The following is a 21,872-nucleotide window of genomic DNA, read 5'->3' as shown; positions in this document are numbered from 1 at the left end:
TGTTGGTTCGTTCCCTGTAACTTTTTATTTATTAATTCATTTATTTATTTTATTTTATTTTTATTTTTTTATTGGTTATCAGTCACTTGGACAAAGCAGCAGTTGGCGTAATCCATAAGGTATCCCCAGGTTCGACCCCCAGCTGTCCTCGCGGCGTAAGTGGGTCAGTGGCAGTGGTTAAAGGTGTAACTGCACAAGCACTGTCGCAACTAGCAAAATTGACCGCCCTATATTATTACACCTTTGGTTGGCGCGAAACTACGATTCTCTCCCTCCCTTCCTCTCTCTCTCTGGTCCGCTCCCGCTCTCTCTTTCCTCCCTCTCTCTCACTCTCTCCCTCTCACTCACTCCTCTCTCTCGCCTCTCTCTCTTTTGGCGGTACAACGAGAGGTCAGCTTTAGTGTAGCGGCGCGTGTCCTTACGGTAACTTTAGGTTCCTTTGCCCTGCCGACTCTCGGTCTCGCCCGGGCAGTGTTGAGAGTGTGTGTGGAGCCTTCACGCGTCCCTCACTAATGCTCCTGCTCCACCTAGCGCGATATTATTATTATTACTTTTATTATTGTTATCATTATTATTACTATTGTTAATAATTTTTGTTGTTATTATATTATTATTATTATTATTATTATTATTATTATTATTATTATTATTATTATTATTATTACTTGTATTATTATTGTTTTTTTATCATTATTATCATTATTGTTATTGTTATTATTTTTGCTTTTGTAAATTAGTTCTGGTTGGTAAATATTCAGCAAGAATCTAAAGTTCAAAGATATTGATTCTTAATGATTTATTGAATAAGTAAACAGTAACTATTATAAACATTGAATTGTCAATTTTGGAGATGTTTTTGCGTTAGTATTATTTTTATCTATTTGTTTTATTTCTTCATTTATTTATTTTTCATTCAGACGATATGAATTACTGACTTCAGCCCTTCAGTACTGGGACATATTTTTACCTTGAGATTTATGTACGATTACAACATTTTATTGACATTAGGAAGAGTCTATGGAGGTCACAAGAATAATGGCCAGAGTCTCCACTAGCTTAATCCCCCACATGAGTTTCTGAAGCTGTATAAAATGACCAAATAGTAAGCAAAATTAATATGGAAACGCATCATAGTACTGAAGGTGTTAAGAATTTTCCTGTAGTCAGATGCTGTCTCCTCCACTTTCCTTCCTCTTCCTTCACCTCGCTATCCACATCCATCACTGTTAACTCAAAGTACGAAACAGTAGATGGGTCATAGGCATTTATTTAGCTTGTAACGGCACAGTATTGAATGTCCTCACTCGCTAAAAGCATTAATAACACGAGTGAGCAAATAACACCATGTCTGACTTCCTCCCTCGCTAACCACCGCCATCAGAAGGTGAATTTAACGTATATTCAGGTTTGGCCTATCAGTCATACTTACTGGAGTCCCATATGCCTAAACTATTATTAAGACATTTACTTAACAGCCGGTATATTTCTCTGTCTCCGTCCCGAGCAAACATGGGATTATACTTTCCATCACGCTAACGGGCAAAGGTTCTCTTACTGATGTTCCTTTTGTATCTCTCTTTGCAGGTAAGCTGATGCCCGTCTGGTTCTGCTGTGCTGGTGAAGGTGCTTGTGAGTGTTTGGTTTTATTTTCTATTTGTTTATTTATTTATTCATTTTTTTAGATGTAGTGAACTGTTTTTTTTTTTTACCGGGTTATGCTTTTTGTAATAGTACTTTGTAATTTTCAGGATTAGATCTACATAAAGGTGAGAAGCATGACACACATAAAATATCATTATTAATTGGTAACAGCAAAACTATTACCGGTATAAAGGTGGTAAGGAAACCTGGGCAGAATTAGGAATACTGTTTAGTTGACGTTTTGCAGATGGTATTATGTGCAATGTAATTATGTGTGATGTCTTAAAGGTTTTCATGATAGAAGAAAAGAAAGTACAGCATAAATTAGACTTATTGTCTTTATACAAGAGTTTTTATTTTTTGATAAATAAGCAAATAGATAAAACAATATTGCCTTTTCTGAAAACTGAAACACCCTTTTTTTTTTTCTTTTTTTAAGATCAGAAGGATCTAAAGAAAAATAATGAATACCATTAAGCCAAATTATGAAAATATACGTTGCATAAGTGAAATACATAAAAATATATTTCATTTATCAAGAAAACGGGGAAACACAACAATAAACCTCTCTATTCGATAAGAACTTGAAGAAAATCAACTCAGGCTTCAGACAGACACAATCGCTCTGTAGGTAATCGACATGGAGAGTGGCAGGCCTTCGGGTATAATAAATTACTAATCCATTCCGCCAGGAGTGACGCGGCAGACATTCAGTGGTTTTAGATGGGACACAAAAAGTCACCCATTCTTCATTGGTTGACTGTGGAAAATGCTAAACGATGAACGTGATCCATTTTACGACAGGAATGTTGAGTGTTGCGTTTTTTTTTTGTTCTTTACTTTTTATCAAGGATTTATAATTATTCCATCCATCTTCATTTACATTTTGTTATGTTGGGGCAAGAAAATGTCAAAAAAGAAATGAAACACTGGATCAATAAGGGAGGAAAGCAAAAGAAACAAATGAATGGACATGGGAGGGATGGAGAGAAAAGAAATAAAACAAATGAATGGAGTGGAAGAGAGGGGAGAGTAGAAGAAAGAGAGTGAGGGGTCGGGGCACACTAATATCTAGAGCTGGTTTTGAAATAATGGACAGAATCATGGTTTCGTCACAGTAAGAGGTAGCAATATGAGACCCCGTGATTGCCCCGGTGCCGCTGAGCGCTTAATTAAATCAGCAATCTTGGCTGGAAATATCCGCTGTGATTTATGAAGCTTTCCTTATTGTGTGGGAGTTGTTGCTGGAGGGGAAGCTCGGAATACCACCCAAGCGCGAGTGAGAGTTGCTGTCTCCTGCCACATACCTCATCCTGGCGCCTGTCTGGACACCTCGCCAGAATAACAACACTGGCGCAATATTAATTAAGCTACTTTTTTTTTTCAATCTCTCTCTCTCACTCTCTTTCTCTCTCGCTCTCTTTCACTCGCTCCTCTTTTCCGGCAGCACCTTGGATTTTCATCATTTTGTGCTTAATTACTTTAGTGCTGAGAGTGTATACATAGTACATGACCCTTTCTTTCCTGCTGCCCCTTACTTAATGTTCTCATGGTGCAGTGAACCCGTGCAACACCTGAGTAATAGAGCACTAGAGATTATTATTACTAGCGAAAAGCTTGGCCAGTCTACTCTTATAGCCCATGGTGTGAGGTTGACGCTGTGGTGGAATATCCATTATAAGAGAGAGAGAGAGAGAGAGAGAGAGAGAGAGAGAGAGAGAGAGAGAGAGAGAGAGTCAGAGTCAGTCGCTGCACGGTGCTGCCCCCACCAGGCCAACCTGCCAACCTCCACTTCTCATAAATCAAGCGTTATTCTTCGTAGTAATTTTCATGACATAATGGAAATTGTTTTTGCGTTGATCGCCTCCAAGGAGAATGAATTTTAATATTGTCTCCGTCGCTGGTCTTCCTCCTCCGTGAGATACTTGAGTCTCAGAGACTGACTGAACCCAAAATAAACCAGCAATATACCTGCAACAGTGAGTCCATGTCGACAAAAGTTCCCTGTGATTTGGAGAAATATGTGTGGGTTAGGTCCTCGAGTTGGCGCGCGGAAGACTTGTAAAGGAGTGTGGGGATGGCTGGATGGGTTGCTGCTTCAGTTCATTGAGGACCGCGCAAGGGGAAGGATGCCCACCGCCTCTCCGTCCCGCCATGCTTCCAACAACATACACTATGTCCATATTCTGCTTTGAGGGAAAGCTACATTTACCCCCTTCCTAGCATGGTATGTCACTGATTACGTTTATCACCGACCTGTTTTTTTTAAATTAGCATTATATCGATCAATATGATGTCAACATTTCATGTCGTATGTATATTTGTAAAAGTTAATCCAACTATTTAGTGCATTATCCTCACTGAAGAAAAATAATATACTGAAATAAACTTTGCGAGATTCAATAAAAGATAGTAATAGTTTTCTCTGCTATGACCGTCTTCCCTCCTGCCGTCGGGCCCTCAGATTCTAGGGAGGCGCGCTATTGGTCTCTCCGTCACCGCCCTAAAATTTTCATGACGAAGGTGATTTAGACGCCCAACAGGAAATCGAAGACCCCCATAAGCCCTATGTATAATGAAGATATTTGTTAGTGCTGGCGAGGGAGGGGCCGGCCATTTCTCAGCTTCCTAACTCGATTCTTCAGCGTCAGAGCCCGAAGCGGCGCGGCCATTGTTTCGAAGCCTGGGAAAAATGAATGCCTGGACATTACTCTTCCCTCAAATCTTCCCTCCTCTTCCTATTCTCGCACCTCTTCCCCTTCCCCTCCACAGGACCCTCGATGGGAGGAGGAAAGCAAACACTGGAGAAATTGTTTATTTTTTCGCAGCTTGTTTTATGGTCGGGGTAATTTCTGCGTCAGGGTGTTCTTGCAGCTGGACAGGGGTCGCGAGTCCTCGGCAGGCAGGTGTCATTCTCAAGAGGCGAGTTTATATCCAGCTAATCAAGTTGTTACCTGCCTGCCGGGGGTGAGGCCGAGGGGCTATTTGTCTCGCCGGGAAACACACCAATCAGGGAGTCGAGTCACCGCGGTCCTAATGGCGAAATATGAACGAGACGCGTGACGAAGGTACTGAGTAAAATTTGTCTTGATTTCGCTGCTCATCAAAGAGAGATGGAAACAAAAAAGGCTCAGATGGTTGTTCTTTTTTTTTCTTAACCATTTAACTTGACTAAAGAGGTCAGTAACGTTAATGCATAAGGTTCAAGATAACTTTTAATTTACAGCCACGATATATATTATGAACCTGATGAAAATATGAGGGACCTTTTAAACGGAAAAATGTTCGTGCTAGTATGATTATGGATTTTAAATGATATAATAAAACAGAACACGAATAAGCGAGCAGTCCCTCATGAAATATAACTATGTGAATGAGTTTCGGTTTAACTTGCGAAATATAGTAGTGTGTGACTCGCTGCCATTCATTATCGTCACCCTCACATTCCTTAAGGGGGAAGTAATAACACAGATAAAAAATATTAATAACTTGTATTCGTTGCACCCGAGATGAGGGATGTCCAGGTGATGTATTTGGTGATCTGTCGTGGCCGCAGCACCACAGCCGCGCCGCCGACACACACACACACACACACACACAGAGAGAGAGAGAGAGAGAGAGAGAGAGAGAGAGAGAGAGAGAGAGAGAGAGAGAGAGAAAGAAAAAATAAATAAATAGATGATATTCGAATAATTGGGAAAAATAGAACTTCTATATTTGAAACTCTTTTTCTCCCAGATCAAATACTCGATATTCAAGATATTCGACTTCAATAAACCAGAAATTCATTATATGAATTATTATTATTATGGTTCATTAGATTAAAAAAAAATAATGCTTTACAACGTTTCTATATTTTTTTCTATTATTATTATCATTATTATTATTATTATTATTATTATTATTATTATTATTATTATTATTATTATTATTATTATTACCATTATTATATTGTTATTAATGATTATTTTATTTACTTATCCATTTTTTTCTTTCCTTCTTATGCTGGGAAGCGTATGTGAAATAATTCCCTTAACCGCTGTTATTCAATATGTATTTTAAATTGTTAAACCTATTCACCCATCGTCGATTTAGTTTTCCGTATGTGAATGATCTCCATAATATTATCAGATTAAGAAAAGTTAACCCTTATGTAAATACAGCATACAATGATATAATAAGTATACTCTGAAAATTGCATGCATATCATACATGTAAATAATGTTTAACACTACTTGACCTTCAATAAGGCTTAATCAAGCAAATAACTATTATAACTGAACCGTTGCAGACTAGAAAACTTCTCACACTTATGTACCGTGGTGTGTGTGGACGGCATCACTTTATCACGCATTCCTGTGCCACTTTAAGCATCAGAAACAATTATGATAGAGCAGGACTCGAGCAGAACAAGCAGGCGAGACCTAGCGTCAGTGAGTGAAGGGGGAGGAGGGAGACCATTTTGACGAGCGACCATACCTCCTCTCCGCCGCCCGCCCTCGCTCGCCGCCGCGGGAGGAGCCTCGGCACAACATGGGCCTCTGAAGGGAGGCCCATGTCGATATTCCCTGGCGGAAAATGATGCTTGGTTATTATTGTTGTTATTATTATTATTATTACTACTCTTATTATTATTATGTTATTATTATTATTATTATTATTATTATTATTATTATTGTTATTATTATTATTATTATTATTATTATTGTTATCATTATCATTACAATACGTAACATACATAAGTACACAAACAGTTCTGACGTCATTCGGAACACGCGTAGCGTGTGGAGCCAGAATGACCAGTTTGGTGGAGTGGGAAAAAGGAGAGGGAACGAAAGAGGAGTGTGAAACAATTAAGCTTGTGAAAGTGCATTAGAGAGAGAGAGAGAGAGAGAGAGAGAGAGAGAGAGAGAGAGAGAAACGGCGATAGTGTTGGAAGGCAGGGTGGTGAGTGAGGTGCCGCGTGGGAGTGGGAGGAAGAAGTTGAGGAGGTGCGTGAGTATGAAGACGTCGCAGAGGTCAGGGGAGGCGGACACCCCCCCGGAGGAGGCAGTGAGCCGCTGTGTGCCTCATATTTCACCGTCTGCGGGGTGCCCAATATGAAGGTGAGCACCACGCACGTTGTTAATACCGGGGTCCCGGTGTGACGGCCGCCCACCTCAGCCACCTCCTGATTTATGAACCACCCTGTCGCTTTTGGACTATTTTTTTCTCTTCCCTCGATTCTTTTTCTGTATATAATTGTCATTTTTCCCTTCCGGTTATGTATGCTGGTCTGGTCCAAGCCCCAGACTCGTTTCTTCAAGTCCCAGTTTGGTATCATGATGTTCACTTGAAGGTTTGCATGTCGCTGTCGGTGTTAAGAATTGTTCATAAAAAAAGATATGAGAAAAGTATCTGATCACTTCTTTATAGATTACGTGAGTAGCTCATAAACAAGCAGGTGGTTAGGCGAAGAAGTTCCGTGCCGCTGTGTCTTTGCTGGCAGCCGCCGCTTCCCCGGCGTCCAGTGGTTGTTCTCCCTCCTCCGTTCCTTGTATCCGATGAAGCTGCCACTCCTCTCTTTCAGTACCAAATGATCGGATATTGGTTTCTTTGCATCCTCTGTCTTGTAGGCATAAAATAAGGTCAATGGAATATTTCAAACTGACTGTCGCGTTATTCATGCCCTCCAACTCAACTTATCGCGCCGCGTTACCTCTGCGTTGGCCAGTGTCAGATAAAGCGTACGAGCTGAATGCCTTTATTGAATAAAAGGCGGAACTCGTGCAGCTATTAGAAAAGTGCTTGTTGATCGAGGCGCCCTGAGTCTGAAAGAAAATAGATTATCAATAGAGTGTAGCGATGTGGAGATGAAAATTAAATTCGTATTGTGTCGGCTGTTTGAAATATGTTACATTGTTTAAAGTGCGGGATGTTACTGAACTCATTTTATCTGCACATCTCTTTATATCTCGATCTTTTTTTAGCATCAAAGTTAAAGGTCATATATCAAGTTCACAGCTGAGGAAAATTTAACCCTGTTGGTGAACAGTCAACTCGCTGTGGGAGGGTGAGGTGGGCGGCGGGGCACCGCACCACTTGGCCGGGGACCAACAGACCGCGGTGGCGAGGAGTCGGGGCCGAGAGCAGCACGCGGAAACAGAGGCTCCTCCGGAGTTCTGTGGCTCATCCTTGGCTTTTATCTGTTAAGGGAAGAAATGTTTATTTCCGACAAACTAGAAAAAATATGTTGGCTAAGAGGCTCGGTGAAAAATATCGTTTAATCGGTATGAATTGCTATCTTCAAGTATTATTATTATTATTATTGTTATTATTATTATTATTATTATTATCATTATTTTATTATCGTTATTATTATTTATTATTATTATTATTATTATTATTATTATTATTATCATTATTATTATTATTATTATTATTATTATTATTATTATTATTGTCATCGTTGTTATCAATATTTTATTATTTATCTTTATCGTTATTACTTTATTGTTATCATTATTATTATAATAATGATATTACTGTTCACATCATTATTGCTCTTACTAAAACTTGTGAAGAATAAAAACAATGGTATTTATTACTTTGTTTCTTTATATTCATTTTTGTTTGCATCACTATTTATATTGTTGATATTAGTGAATTTATAATAATTTTCATTAATAGTAAAAGCGATTGATGGTTGCTTTAATATTAATGTACAAGTTTCACTATGACCCGGCTATTAATCCTACACCCTTGAAGCTACTTAAGCATATATGATTCAATGAAATAAATTTATGATATTAGCACGAAAACAACAATTAGTGATTCATGAACTGAAATGCTTCTCTTCACTCTCCCTACAAAGTCTGCTGTATCCTCATGCGTATACGATGAGTCTCCCTTAACACAACTGATTTCCTTGTGTTCATCTCGTGTAACTCTCCCCTCCCGATAAGATGAATGGTATGTGTGACGCGCTCTGGGCAAGGCAAGACCCTTGTCTCTGCTCTTGAAGGAATTTCAAAGTTAGCATAGGTGGGAATTATGAGGAAGGGGTGAACACACACACACACACACACACACACACACACACACACACACACACACACACACACACACACACACACACACACAAATTTTGAATTGTTGTATACAACTTTCCTGTATTCATTGAATGACTTAGAACATTTTTTTTTCTGTGTGTGGAGAATGTTCTGCATGGTGTGTGTGTGTGTGTGTGTGTGTGTGTGTGTATGTGTGTGTGTGAGTGTGAGTGTGAGTGTATGTGTGTATTTACTTTATCTGTTAATGTATATATACATTACATACCATCATCATAAGATAGAAATAAAATGCCACCATAAAAATATAAATGAAAGACTAAGTAGAAAATTTAAACCTAGAGAAATAATTGTTTTGTTGAAATGAATCTTTAAATAAAGCGGCAAAGAAAAGGTGGAGAAGAAAAAACAGTGGTGGAGGAAGTCGTATGTCTCTGTCACAGGAGGAAAAAATAGAATCGTTTGAAAAAATAGTAATGCGTAGAAATGGAGAGGCGAGCTGACATACTACATACATACGTACGTACGTACTTACAGACAGACACAGAGACCGAGGCCGAGAGTGGGGAGAGGGAGGCGGCTGTCAGCCTTGAGCCGGGGAGACAGACGGAGGCCCGCTGGACCCCACAGCCGCTGCCAAGCCTCTGTGTTGAAAAAGAGCGACTTGAAGTATTGCCAAGATCGCCGATATCAAGAGAAAGAATATATAGATGTATTTCCTCGACAATGTTTTATTTCTGCTTTTTAGTTATGTTTTTACCATGATGTTTCCTTCGCTTTATTAATTTATACTCTCTGATGAGACTTTTATTTGATTTATGGATTCATAGCTTGTATGTATCACTGTCATTGAAACTATTGATAATATTTTTTACATTCTTATTAGGAAGATTAATATTCTGTTACTATTACTTACATTACAAATATTGCTCATGTTATTATCAGAAAATTAAACCAGGAAGTTGTTCGTACGTTAAAAATGCTGATCATTATCGCTTTCATTCTTGAAATGAGAATTGAATATCAACTGCCCTTCAATGTTCTTTTCTTTTAGTCAATTACGGAAATCATAATAATGATAATAACAACAATGATGATAATGGTAATAATAGTAATTAATATTATTTCTATAATAATAATAATAATAATAATAATAATGATAATAATAATAATGATAATAATAATAATAATAATAATAATAGTAGTAGTAATAACAATAGTAAAAATAATAATAATAATAATAATAATAATAGATAATAATAATAATAATAATAATAATAATGATAATAATAATAATAACAATAGTAATAAAAATAATAATAATGAAAGTAGTAGTAGTAATAATAACGGTAATAATAATGATAATAATAATAATAATAATAACAATAATAATAATAATAATAATAATAATAATAATAATAATAATAATAATAACAATGGTTATTAGTAAATATCAATATAATTATTATTATTATCATAATCATTGTTATTCTGATATTGTCCTTTTTTCTTCTTTTTATTGGTATTACTATAATCATTATTATTGTTATTGTTATTATTATTGTTATTGTTTTGTAGAAATATCATCACATTGTATTACTTTAGTAGTAGTAGTAGTAGTAGTAGTAATAGTAGTAGTAGTAGTAACAGTAGTAGTAGTAGAGTAATAGTAGTAGTAGTAGTAGTAGTAGTAGTAGTAGCAGTAGTAGTAGTAGTAGTAGTAGCAGTAGTAGTAGTAGTAGTAGCAGTAGTAGTAGTAGTATTGAACGTAGTAACAGCATCAGTAGTAGTATTACATTTTAGTTGCATATGCAGTTTTCAAAATTTCATAATTTGATGCAGCTGATACTGATATTAAAACGTTGTTGTAACTCGTAATGAATTGTGAAAATAATGAGATATTCTCCACCAACACGTAATTAAAAGAATTCTTTATGTTTGAGAGGCGTCGTGTTAGGATGAGGTGAGGTGGCCTGGGCATCGCACGTGTCATTCTCATTTGGGTGTTACTTCCTACCTGAGACTGTAGATTTATTACCAAAGTGTCCCATCTGGCATGAAGCGCTCGTCGCGTCCACAGAGTGACAGCACGACAGCAAGTAAATCAATAGAAGAGATAGTTTTTTTTTTTTTGTTCATTCCTTTCTTATCTCTCAAGATATTATCCGGGAAATGAAATGGTGTATATTTTTCATCACAAAAAAAGGAATATATCTCTAGATGCTGATTTTTTGTGTTTCATTCAAGACTTTTTCTCATTTCTCTGTCATAACCTGATTGATTCTCAGCATTTATTTGTTTATATAATAGACTAAAATGTCCTCTCAAACTTTGCTAATCGACTCTCCATGTTGAATGGGAAGGCAAAAAAAAAAATGTATTTTATGGAGAGGAAAGAAAGAAAAGAGAAAAAAAGATGGCAGCCCCGGGACTTAAGTGGATTATAGTGTTGTGAGGGAAAAAATATTCCTTACTTTTTTCCTCTTATGTGAGGGGAAATCTTGGGACTTGAATTCCTTAGTGTAATTGAACGTAGATTAAAAGTAAATTTAAGTAGAGTTGCCAGATATGACGACAGCCTGGGCCCCCCCATCCTCACCAAAAATAAATGAATTTGTTTTTTAGACATGACGTTCATGAGAAGAAGAAAAAAATAGATAAAAAAAAAATCGTGTGTAACAGAACTGACAACCCTAAAAAAAAGAGAGAATGAAGAAAAGACGGAGGAGGAAAGGAAGAAGTAAGAAAAGGAGGAGGAGGAAGAGGCAGGAAGAGGATGTGTTGTTGTATTGGATGGATGGAACGGAGGAAAACGGAAAGGGGTGGGAGGGGAGAAGGTTTGCCGGGGGGAAGAGCTGGGGTGGGAGACTAGTTTTCGATTCCGTGAGGGTTGTGAGAGTGTGAGGGAGGGAGGAAGGGCAGGGTCAGCAGGAGGGGCAGAGTCTCCACATGGAACAGTTGTGGGTGTCGCCGTCTGATAGTTCCTGATGAAGACTGATGCTGCTGCTCAACCATCTCTGCCGGGCGTACGATGCTTGCTTCTCTGTCTGTATGACTCTCTCTCTCTCTCTCTCTCTCTCTCTCTCTCTCTCTCTCTCTCTCTCTCTCTCTACGTGTATAAATTAATTTTTGGTCAGTTCGTATAATTTTTTTTTTTCATAATTTTTCTTTGATTGTTACTATTTTATTTGTCGTTATTCTTTTCCATTATTTTGTGAATTTTCCATAAACAGATCGATCTTTTATCATCTATTACCTCATTGGAACAACACACACAATATGCCTACAGTACTGAAATATACGTACTAAAATATACACTTCCTTTTTCCTTCCCTCCAAACCTCGCGTCCTCCAACACACACCCCTCATAACCCTTACGCCACGATGAAAGACTTACGAGTTTTCACTACCATTTCTTAACCCAATGCCGCACCAGCACCAACCTCTCCATACCTGCCGCGTTCCCCACCATTAGCTCCACACCCTTCCATGGCACTGTAGCGACCCCATTACTCCTCTTAGCACATCCTTCCTGGCACCTCTAGAACACACATCACCACCGCCACCACCACCACCAACACTCCGCAGCACCCCTTATTCTTCCTTACCTGTCTGTGATAAACCTACACCTCCTTCCATGACAGTGTTCGTTTCACACACACACACACACACACACACACACACACACACACACACACAACCTTAGCTGGCAGTCCTCCAGAGCCGGATGTATCATACTGTTCGTGTGAGGCGGGTCGGAGCGGGTATATATATAAGATCTCTTTTTATACTGGTGGGAATGACTTGGGAGACGAAGATAAGTTTTTGTGCGGTTGAAGAAACGTTTCATTTGGGTATAAATTTGATGTGCATTTATGTGACTCTGGCTGGGATGTGTGAAGGTCTGACGTGGGGCAAGGACGTGGAATATAATTAGGTTATGAATAATGTCTCCAGATGATAATTAAGATGAATTGACTCTAGTGCTGGTGGTTGTCTTGGTGGTATACAATGGTAGTAGTAGTAGTAGTAGTAGTAGTAGTAGTAGTAGTAGTAATAGTAGTAGTAGTAACAGCGGCATCTTGTTATTTTGTGTTAAAGTTAGTAGTGACAGAGTAAAGACAGGCAACTAAAGTGACAGGCTTAACAGTTCAAATAAATCAATTACTAACAATGATTGGATATATAACAATATGCTACGATGATATTTGCATTTTCTTAAGAATTTTAAATTGTTGATGTCTTTCGAATCATCTCAGAAATGATAATAAATAATAACAAGAAATAATAGGTCAATTGTTGTTAAAGTTACATAAGTAGAGAATGGCAAGAAGAAGGAAGAGGAAGAGACAGAGAAGAAGGAAGAGGTCTACTACACGTTCGGCCTTGACAGGGAGTAGCGACCCTTCCTTCCATCTTCTGTCTTGCCTGTCACGCCTCTCCTCCCCCTTCAAGTTCCACAGATCTCTCTCTCTCTCTCTCTCTCTCTCTCTCTCTCTCTCTCTCTCTCTCTCTCTCTCTCTCTCTCTCTCTCTCTCTCTCTCTCTCTCCCCGCTCTTTCATGTCAAAAATGGTGATGTATTTTCCTATATATCATTATTATCCTCTAAAGTTAATCGATGTATGTTATTGGCATTTCGTATTTGCTCAATTCTTCGCATAAGTTTCATATGTTATTTACACATTTAACCGAATGAAAAACAATTAATAAAAAGATATTTGTGGACCTATTGTACGTAAGAAACAGGAGAGTTACGTCTCTTTATATCAAAATTCACATACAATCTACGTTTTTTTTTTTTTTTTGTGAAGTTTCTGTCACTTTTGTTAGACAACCTTATCGCCTTCGATCACCTTCACTGTGAGTTCTCTTATCAGTCAGGGTCGGAGCGTGGGAGTCTGGGAGCAGCGGGAGGGGTAGGGGAGCTTCTATAGGCTTACGGTTACTGGAAAAAAAGAGAGAAAAAAAAAAAAGAGATAGATGTAGACACGCACCCACTATGTATGTTATTACTTTCCAGGCGGGTGAGCAAACACAAAACATGCAAACAAATACACAGAACATTTTCCGTCTTATAGAAAAGGAATGAAATACCAGTGTTCCCCACCACACATACATAGCTTGGGTGACTCACGGGAAGCGACTCTGCACTCCTCCCTCTCATTCCTTCCTCCACTATTTCCTCCATGCCTCCCTCCATCCTTCCCTCTGAACCGATAACCTTCCTCCCCCCATCTCCCTTCGCTCCTCCTCCCTAGTCCTTCCTCCCTCCTTCTACCCTCCCAAGCCACCACCACCACCACTACCCTAGGCCTACCATTGCCACCAATCAGAGAGGGACCCGCCAAGCCCCGGTCACAGGCATCCCTCCCGCCCGCCGCCTCGCCTCCACCACGGAAATGGGCGATGGATGAACCCGCGTCAGTTAACTTTGGTCCGTGTTGTTTTCGATTCCCCATGATCGTGCGGCTTAGTTTGGCATCACCCACGTGTTTCCTCCGCCTGTAGGTGACGTATGTGATAGTGCATGTGTTGTGTGAACTTTGTTAGATGGTCATGTTAGAAGTGTGATTCATGTGCTCGCAGTATGGACGTCATTATGCTGTTTTTTCTGTATGTTTTTCTTTTTTCTTTTCTTTTTGCTAGTGCTTGAGTGGTATATCTCATCTTTTATTTATTTGCATGTGTTTACTTCTACATGTTTTATTCCGATCATTTACAGTCATTCATACACTTTTTCACATCAATCATCCCGTCCTTCCCGCCAAAACCCCGCCACCCTCTACACCACCACCGTCGCAGCCTCCGTCCCGCGAGACTGCCCCAGAGTGGCGTCGTAATGAAGTGACCGTCCCGCCCTCCACAACATTATCTTCTACCGCAGTGGCCGACCCGAGACAAACACTGGTCACCGCGAAGTCAATATTGGTCTTTGGAAGTAACCCGCTCGCCCCTCTTGGCTCGGTGTGCTTGTGTGTGTGCTTGTGGTGCCTTGGCAATCATAGCAACCCTCACCCGCACTGCTTCTCCTTGCTTGTCTGCTTCCCCTCACAAATTCCCTCACTCCCTCCTGACTGTCACTCATTCTTCCCTTTGTTTCCTTTTAGCTTCCCTTTCCCCTTGTTGCCTTTTACTTTACTTGCCCTTCCTCGATTCCACTTACCTAAACTTCCCCCTTCCACAGAAACACCAGACCACGCCACCTGCCTTCCAACCCACCCTATGTTCTATTCCCTCCCTTTCCCTCCCTCTAAGGCCCTCCTCCTCGTTGTCTCCCTCCTGGCTTCCCTCCCTTCGCCCCTCCCTCACTTATTATACATGTTTGCCCCCTCCCCAAGTCTGGCTGTAAATCAGAAACGTGCCAACAACCAAGCCGGAGTACAATAGCGAGAGATCGATTTCTTATTTCGCACCGTTACTGCCATTTCGGAGGTATTGAGAGGCTCGGAGGCAGTCACGGTGGGGGGCGGCGCGAGCGAGGGGGAGTGCGAGGGGGAACGGAAACGAAGGAGAGGGACAGAGAAAAAGAGTAGGGAAGGAAAACAGAGAGAAGAAGAGTAGAGAGAAAGAGAGAGAGAGAGAGAGAGAGAGAGAGAGAGAGAGAGAGAGAGAGAGAGAGAGAGAGAGAGAGAGAGAGAGAGAGAGAGAGAGAGAGAGAGAGAGAGCATTGTGGGTATTAACAGTGGTAGATCGAAAGTGAGTGGAGAAAAAAAATGAAATTAGCTGCTGTACCGATGTGAAAGTTATTATTTTTACCAATTCCAATTACAGGAACGTGTCATTGTTACACTGCGTTATTAACATGACATTTGATCTCTCTCTCTCTCTCTCTCTCTCTCTCTCTCTCTCTCTCTCTCTCTCTCTCTCTCTCTCTCTCTCTCTCTCTCTCTCTCTCTCTCTCTCTCTCTCTCTCTCTCTCTCTCTCTCTCTCATTACAGGGAACACCATCACATTTAATATTCAGCATAATCTTCGGGATAACCTCAACTCCTACAACACATCGTCCATCAAGGCCCAACCAACACACTATGATGAACGACTGATCTTGAAACTTTAACTATGATAAAAGCCTCAGGGATTCCCAAGTGTTAAGCGATTGGAACGTTTTCTGGGGGGAGCGAAGAAGTAGAGAGAGAGGGGCTCCAAGTTGCTGCTGCCGCCTCTTAAGACTTGTTATGAGAGAAGGGAAAGATTTAACATGATGACTTAATGTAAGGGAATAGAAAAATAGTAATAAAAATTCAAACTGGTCTAAATTATGGTAGAAGGTTTGGTTAGGGACAAAGAGGTAGAGTCATTCAGACCCCTACAACAATAAAATGTAGGAAAAAAAATAGCATAACTTATTCAGAACCAGCACTGGAATATTAATGAGAGAGAGAGAGAGAGAGAGAGAGAGTTGTGTGTGTGTGTGTGTGTGTGTGTGTGTGTGTGTGTGTGTGTGTGTGTGTGTGTGTGTGTGTGTGTGTGTGTGTGTGTGGGGGGCGGGAAGGGGGACGCATATCCCAGTGAACGGAAGCGCTAAAGCCGCCTGTCCGTGCGTGAAGTTAATCGAAGCCGAAAGTTTGTGTCGGTCATGGGAGGCTGCGTGACGTCACTTTGCTGAGTCGATTTTCCATATGTTTTCGTCCCCCAGTTGAAGCGAGGTGAACTCACGCGATTACAGGACCTTTGTGGCTGTCTGTAGGCTATATAAGTGTATCTTAAGTCTATATGACGTATATGTACATTATAAAAGTCTCATTGTATCCATATTGCTAAAAACATAAGAAAAATAGTTGAAAGTTAAATAAATGCTTGCTGCTTAGTATTAGGAGAGGTAAAAAAGGAAGAACAGAAAGGTTTATCGCTGTTACGGAAAGAGGAAGGAAGGAAGGAGTAGTGGAGTGAAGGAGAAGAAACAAAGGCTGTGGATTGGCCCGGGCAAACACCTTTCCTGCCTCCTCCATCGATCAACGTCCGTTCTACTTTAATCTTAATGGCTTTAGCGTCAACACGGTGGTCATGGGAACTGTCGCGATAACTCATACCTCCATCGATTCCTTGGCTCGAAAGGGGGAAAGAATAAGGTGAGTGGGCAAGAGTGATAGAAAAAAATAGATATATCCATGAGGAACTACAGGGCAGAAGGCGTGTGTAAATCGCAAACAGAGACTTCTATAAATCAGAAAGAGAGAGAGAGAGAGAGAGAGAGAGAGAGAGTGTGTGTGTGTGTGTGTGTGTGTGTAGAGGAAAGATGGAAACAAGGAAAGGAAAAGGGGAGAGGATGGAAGAAAAAAAAAATGTGTTTACCTTCTCCTGGGCTGTTGTTGACACGAGTGGGGCCTGAAAAACACACCACTCGCTTTCGTCATCAGGGTCCCATTGGCGCCTTGTTTTGGTGTGTGGGAAGATAAGCAAGGTCACCTTCTTACAAGAAACCTTCCCCTTGTATTCTTATCGCACTTTATCTACTTGTGTTACGTGTCACTTTACGTTGTTCGAATTCCCTTAAAAGAAAACTGGATTACTCACAAACATATGCGTGGTAGGGAGCACCCATTTATTTTCACTATCATCTCTGTTTATTTCTTTAGCAGTATTCTTTATATGCATTCTGTATGTATTGTATGTGTATATGGCAGTGTGAATAGTGCACCAACCATAGTAACATTAGTAGCAATAGTAATAATATATAGAAAGGATAATGTTAAAATTGTAGTAATTGTGACCGTGTGTGTAAGTGTTTGTGTGTGTTGTGGAGGTGGTGATGGTGGTGATGGAGGCGGGAGAGGCAGCCAGGCCTTAATATACGCAGGGGAGCTTAATGTGCCGATGATTTATGGAAGCAAGGCAGCGATCATCACTCATATTGCGTGAGACGTAAGTGAATGAACAGGAAGTGAAAAGGATCTTAACAAGAGATTCTTCACTAGCGAGAGAGAGAGAGAGAGAGAGAGAGAGAGAGAGAGAGAGAGAGAGAGAGAGAGAGAGAGAAAGGATACTCAGAAGTAAGAATCAGATAACAAAATGAACAATTGCGGCCATTAGAAACATGCAAATCAACACAAACAACAGACAAACAAACTACAATAACTAACAACAAAACAAAACAGAAAATAACAAACACTGCAGCATCAGCAACAACAAAGAAAAAAAAGGAAGAAAAAAACAACAAAAGAAAAGAACCAGAGGGAAAGAACCAGTACCAGAACACTCCAACCCATTTTACAGCCGAAGACACTCCCTGTTGTATTCTACCCCTCCTCTTTAGCCTGCCTCCCACCACCCCCCTCCCGTCACCGCCCCACCATCATCTGCAGGTAGCGTTAATAACCTTCACTGTTGCATTAATCAACGTGCGGTTAACCGAGTGCTAATCATAGTCATTACACGGCGGGGGATTAAGCTAATAACCCTAATTTGGGCCGTAATGTTGCAAGCAAGCTCAATTTGTGTAAAAGATACGGACGCTGGAATCTGCCTGCTGGCCCACGGGTGCTGGTGCTCCTCGCTCCACGCCCTGCTGGTGACGGTGATTTGCATGTTAGGCGTCACGGTGTGTGTGTGTGTGTGTGTGTGTGTGTGTGTGTGTGTGTGTGTGTGTGTGTGTGTGTGTGTGTGGTGCGTTTTTTGTTATATCTTTTCCGCTACTCTTTGTTGTTTCATGTATTGGTATTTTTTGTTCTTTTCTTTTTTTTTTTTTTTGTACATAATGCGTATATCATTCTCGAGGTTTTTTGTTTTTTTCAATGTATTATTAGTATTCTCTTCCCGGTCTTTTCCTTTTCTCAGCTTCAGCAGTTTCTTACTTATATTTTTGGAGATTTTTTTTTTTCGTTTTTTTGCACGGTTCCCTTTTTTTCTGGTCATTTATCATGCGCCATTCTTCTTTCCTTTGTCTTAAACTTCTCGTCTTCTGCGCTTCAAAAGTCATATTACCTTAATGTTTTCTAAGAAATATTTACTTTTTCTCTTCCTCCAGTGAGCCGCAGCGTATTGCTCTCCTTTATCTCAATGAAGATAATCATGCTTTCAAAGAGTTTCATTGTATTACTGTTATTTTGCTAAATTCTCTCTCATTTTCATCTCTGCAGTGTGTCTTTTTTTTTCCATTGATTTTTATCTCTGTTCAATCCAGAATTTTCTCTCTTATTTTTATTTCGTTCAGTTTTTATTTTTCTTCTCACAATCTGTTTCTCCTTTATCCTCTGTCTTTTCACTGCAACTTTATCCCCCTGCGTTTCCTCTTTCTTTCCTTCCTTCCCTCCCTTCTTTCTCCCTCCCCCTCTTTCCACCTGGTTGGGTCTTGTTTTTATCCGAGAGTTCCCCTCCTCCTCTCCCTTCCTGGTCCCTCCTCGCCCCTCTTTCCCTCCCTCCGTCTCTTCTCTCCTTCCCTCTCTCTCCACCCGCTTCGCCGTCTCCTAAAGGCATCGATCATTTTTCAGAAGCGTGCGTGTTTCTCACTCCATCATGTTTTCACTCCGCCGATTTCGTAAAAAATGATCACCCCTTTTTTTTCTCTAACCCTAAAGCACAAGGGAAAACGGGCACCCCTCCAATCTGATTTGGTACCATAGAAATTATTATAAAGGCCACGAACTTTGCTGAAGAAAACTAGACAAGAGGAAAAGGGAACGCACACGGACGAATCATCACACACACACTCACACACACACACACACACACACACACACACACACACACACACACACACACACACACACACACACACACACACACACACACACACACACACACACACACACACACACACACACACACACACAGAAAAAAAAATCTCTCTCTGGAAAGGAAGGAGTCAGGGAGGGAGGGAGGGAGGGAGAGGAGTGCGGTGCGGTAGGGAATGGAGGGAGAGAGGATGGGATGGAGGGCGGTAGGAAAGGAGGGAAGAGAGGAGAACTTTGGACTGGAAGGTTTAATGAGATTTTCTGGATACGTCAGACAGAGGCGGGACCGATATTTCCTCGTGGGGAATCTTGGGGGAGGGTTACTCTGTGTGTGTGTGTGTGTGTGTGTGTGTGTGTGTATGTGTGTGTAAAGAAGGGTGGGGCAGCTCTCACAAACACACTCTCTCTTTCTCCGTCAATCCCTCAACTTTTCTCTCCGCCCAACATTCGTTCATATTCTTTTCGGCTCCCCTCACTCCCTTAAACTTGGCATCGTCTGCTGCTCTCCCTCACTCACTCCCCTTCGACCTTTGCTCCTGCAATGCCTTTCCTACTTGCTCTCTATTATTACAAACGTGTTTTCCAGTGACCTGATGGTAAATTATTAACTACCAAGACTTGTGTGAATATAAAGTGTAAGGAAAAGTGTTTGTGACTAAAGAATATTTATTTATTGTTTTGATGCACTTAGTTTTAAGGTATTATCAACGAAAACGTTTGTTAGTTTATGTGTGAGTGTTTTCCTTTGCGTGGGGAGAAAACAAAGGGACATACGTACAAGAATCACATTACTCTGTTACATTTTTCATCTGGCGGAGCGGCGTCCCTCCAGCCTCCTCCCTCATTACTAGTCTCCTCCCTCTGTCTGTCTTTCTCTCATGTCTGCCTCTCCTCTCCCTCCTCTTCCTCTTTCACTGGCTCCCTTCCTTTTCCCCCTCTTCCTTCCTCTCTCTCTCTCTCTCTCTCTCTCTCTCTCTCTCTCTCTCTCTCTCTCTCTCTCTCTCTCTCTCTCTCTCTCTCTCTCTCTCTTTCCCCCTCATCTCCCTCCGGTCTCGACTACCAATCATACTGAGGAGAAATGTAGTCAGTCAGAACAAATTTTTGTATCTATGCATTTGGTGTAAGTTTTCCCTTGAGAGGAGGGTGGCCAAGAGGCGAGTATGCAGGGCATGTCTGTCCAATCCCCGTGGCAGGAGGGGGAGACACTAGGGAGAGGGGAGGAAGAGGGAGAGAGAGAGAAATAAGGAAAGAAAAAGGGAATCAGAGAGTGGATGGGAGAGAGGGAGAGCGAGTCTACCACCAAGGAAACAGTAGGGAGGAGCGGTGGGGAGGGGAAAAGACTGGAACTGGGAAGGGAGAGGCCCGACAGAGGACGGGAGCGAGGTAGGGTAGAGGAAGGGGAGGCGGGGCTCAGACCGGCTGGCTCCCGGAGTATAGGGAGTGAGGGTGTCAAGAGGAGAAATAATGGCCGATTGTCATGAAGTATTCCACCTCTTGCGCAGCCTTTGAAATGCCAAACATATCTTCAGTCGCTTTTCCCATACCTTGGCGTAATTATCGGTGCCGTAAAAGTGGCGAGAAAAACTCCGAAGCGACACGAAATTGTTCACTCGAAAGCGGAGAGGCGGGGAACAAAACATGCCGAATAGCAACTCTGGGAATTAGGTGTAAATTGGAGTACTGAGCGAGCGATGCGTGACAACATTTTCACATGAGTTGCATTCTTTCCTGTATCGGCGAAAGAGAGAGAGAGAGAGAGAGAGAGAGAGAGAGAGAGAGAGAGAGAGAGAGAGAGAGAGAGAGAGTCAAAGTTTGTTGTTCGGTGTTGTTGTCTGTGTTGCTTTGGTGTTGTTGAGAGTTCGTGAGTGTTGTTTTTATTTCTTTACTTCCTAGGTTCGCATGGATTACAAGTTTAGAGAATTCTTTAGTATTTACACTCCTCTGTCGTTTCTTTTCCAATATCCCTCTACCATTTCTATTTTCTCTGCTATCTCACCCAGTGCCTAATTACACGTGATATTATTCTCCGTGCTTCACGATGCATGTAATGTGTACTGTGATAATTCTGAGGTACCACTGCCAGTTTTCTTTGCTTCGTACTGTTTTGTAGATGACTTCGTTATTTGACGCATGTTTGAATATTAGAGTAAATAAATTGAAGATATCTAAAACGGTTAACATTTCTCTTTTGCTCACTCATTTTATTTTGTAAAGTTTGTTAAACTCCAAAATAAACGTTACATAAAACTCGTAAGGTCACGAATACATGTTACATAACTCAAAGCTTAGAACGGGACATACAACATTTTGTGGTTTCCTTCGCCCAAGTCATAAAAAAAGATAATGAAAGGAGGGTGAACAAAAACTTGGGTAACTATGGATTTTTACCACCACCACCACCGCCGCCTCTACCACCAGTACCACCACTACGGCAGGTTACTGTGGCATCGATCACACACGAACAAGAACAAGAGCCAGGTCAGCAGAATGTGCCCCCTCGACCCTTTTTTC

The 21,872-nt window shown here is 40.8% G+C and overlaps 1 protein-coding gene and 1 long non-coding RNA gene across 17 annotated transcripts in view; one reads left to right on the top strand and one right to left on the bottom strand.

Moving 5' to 3' along the window:
• The window catches only part of LOC123499346 (homeotic protein ultrabithorax-like), an 817,282-nt gene that overhangs the window by 655,831 nt on the left and 139,579 nt on the right, over positions 1 to 21,872 (top strand). The window contains exon 7 of one of the 16 annotated variants that reach the window (XR_006672955.1): positions 1,749 to 1,766. The exons of the other annotated variants lie outside the window; for them this stretch is intronic. The gene's annotated coding sequence lies outside the window, so the exon portion shown is untranslated. The remainder of the gene's footprint in view (positions 1 to 1,748; positions 1,767 to 21,872) is intronic. 16 annotated transcript variants of the gene reach the window in all.
• Positions 5,636 to 21,872, bottom strand: part of LOC123499349 — an 89,467-nt gene continuing 73,230 nt past the window's right edge. The window contains exons 3-4 of the long non-coding RNA XR_006672957.1: positions 9,226 to 9,334; positions 5,636 to 7,826 (exon numbers count right to left, since the gene is read on the bottom strand). This is a non-coding gene — a long non-coding RNA (uncharacterized LOC123499349). The remainder of the gene's footprint in view (positions 7,827 to 9,225; positions 9,335 to 21,872) is intronic.

Source organism: Portunus trituberculatus, chromosome 49 (genome assembly GCF_017591435.1).
Source record: "Portunus trituberculatus isolate SZX2019 chromosome 49, ASM1759143v1, whole genome shotgun sequence".
Lineage (NCBI taxonomy): Eukaryota > Metazoa > Arthropoda > Malacostraca > Decapoda > Portunidae > Portunus > Portunus trituberculatus.
This window is presented reverse-complemented; position numbering and strand designations above follow the sequence as displayed.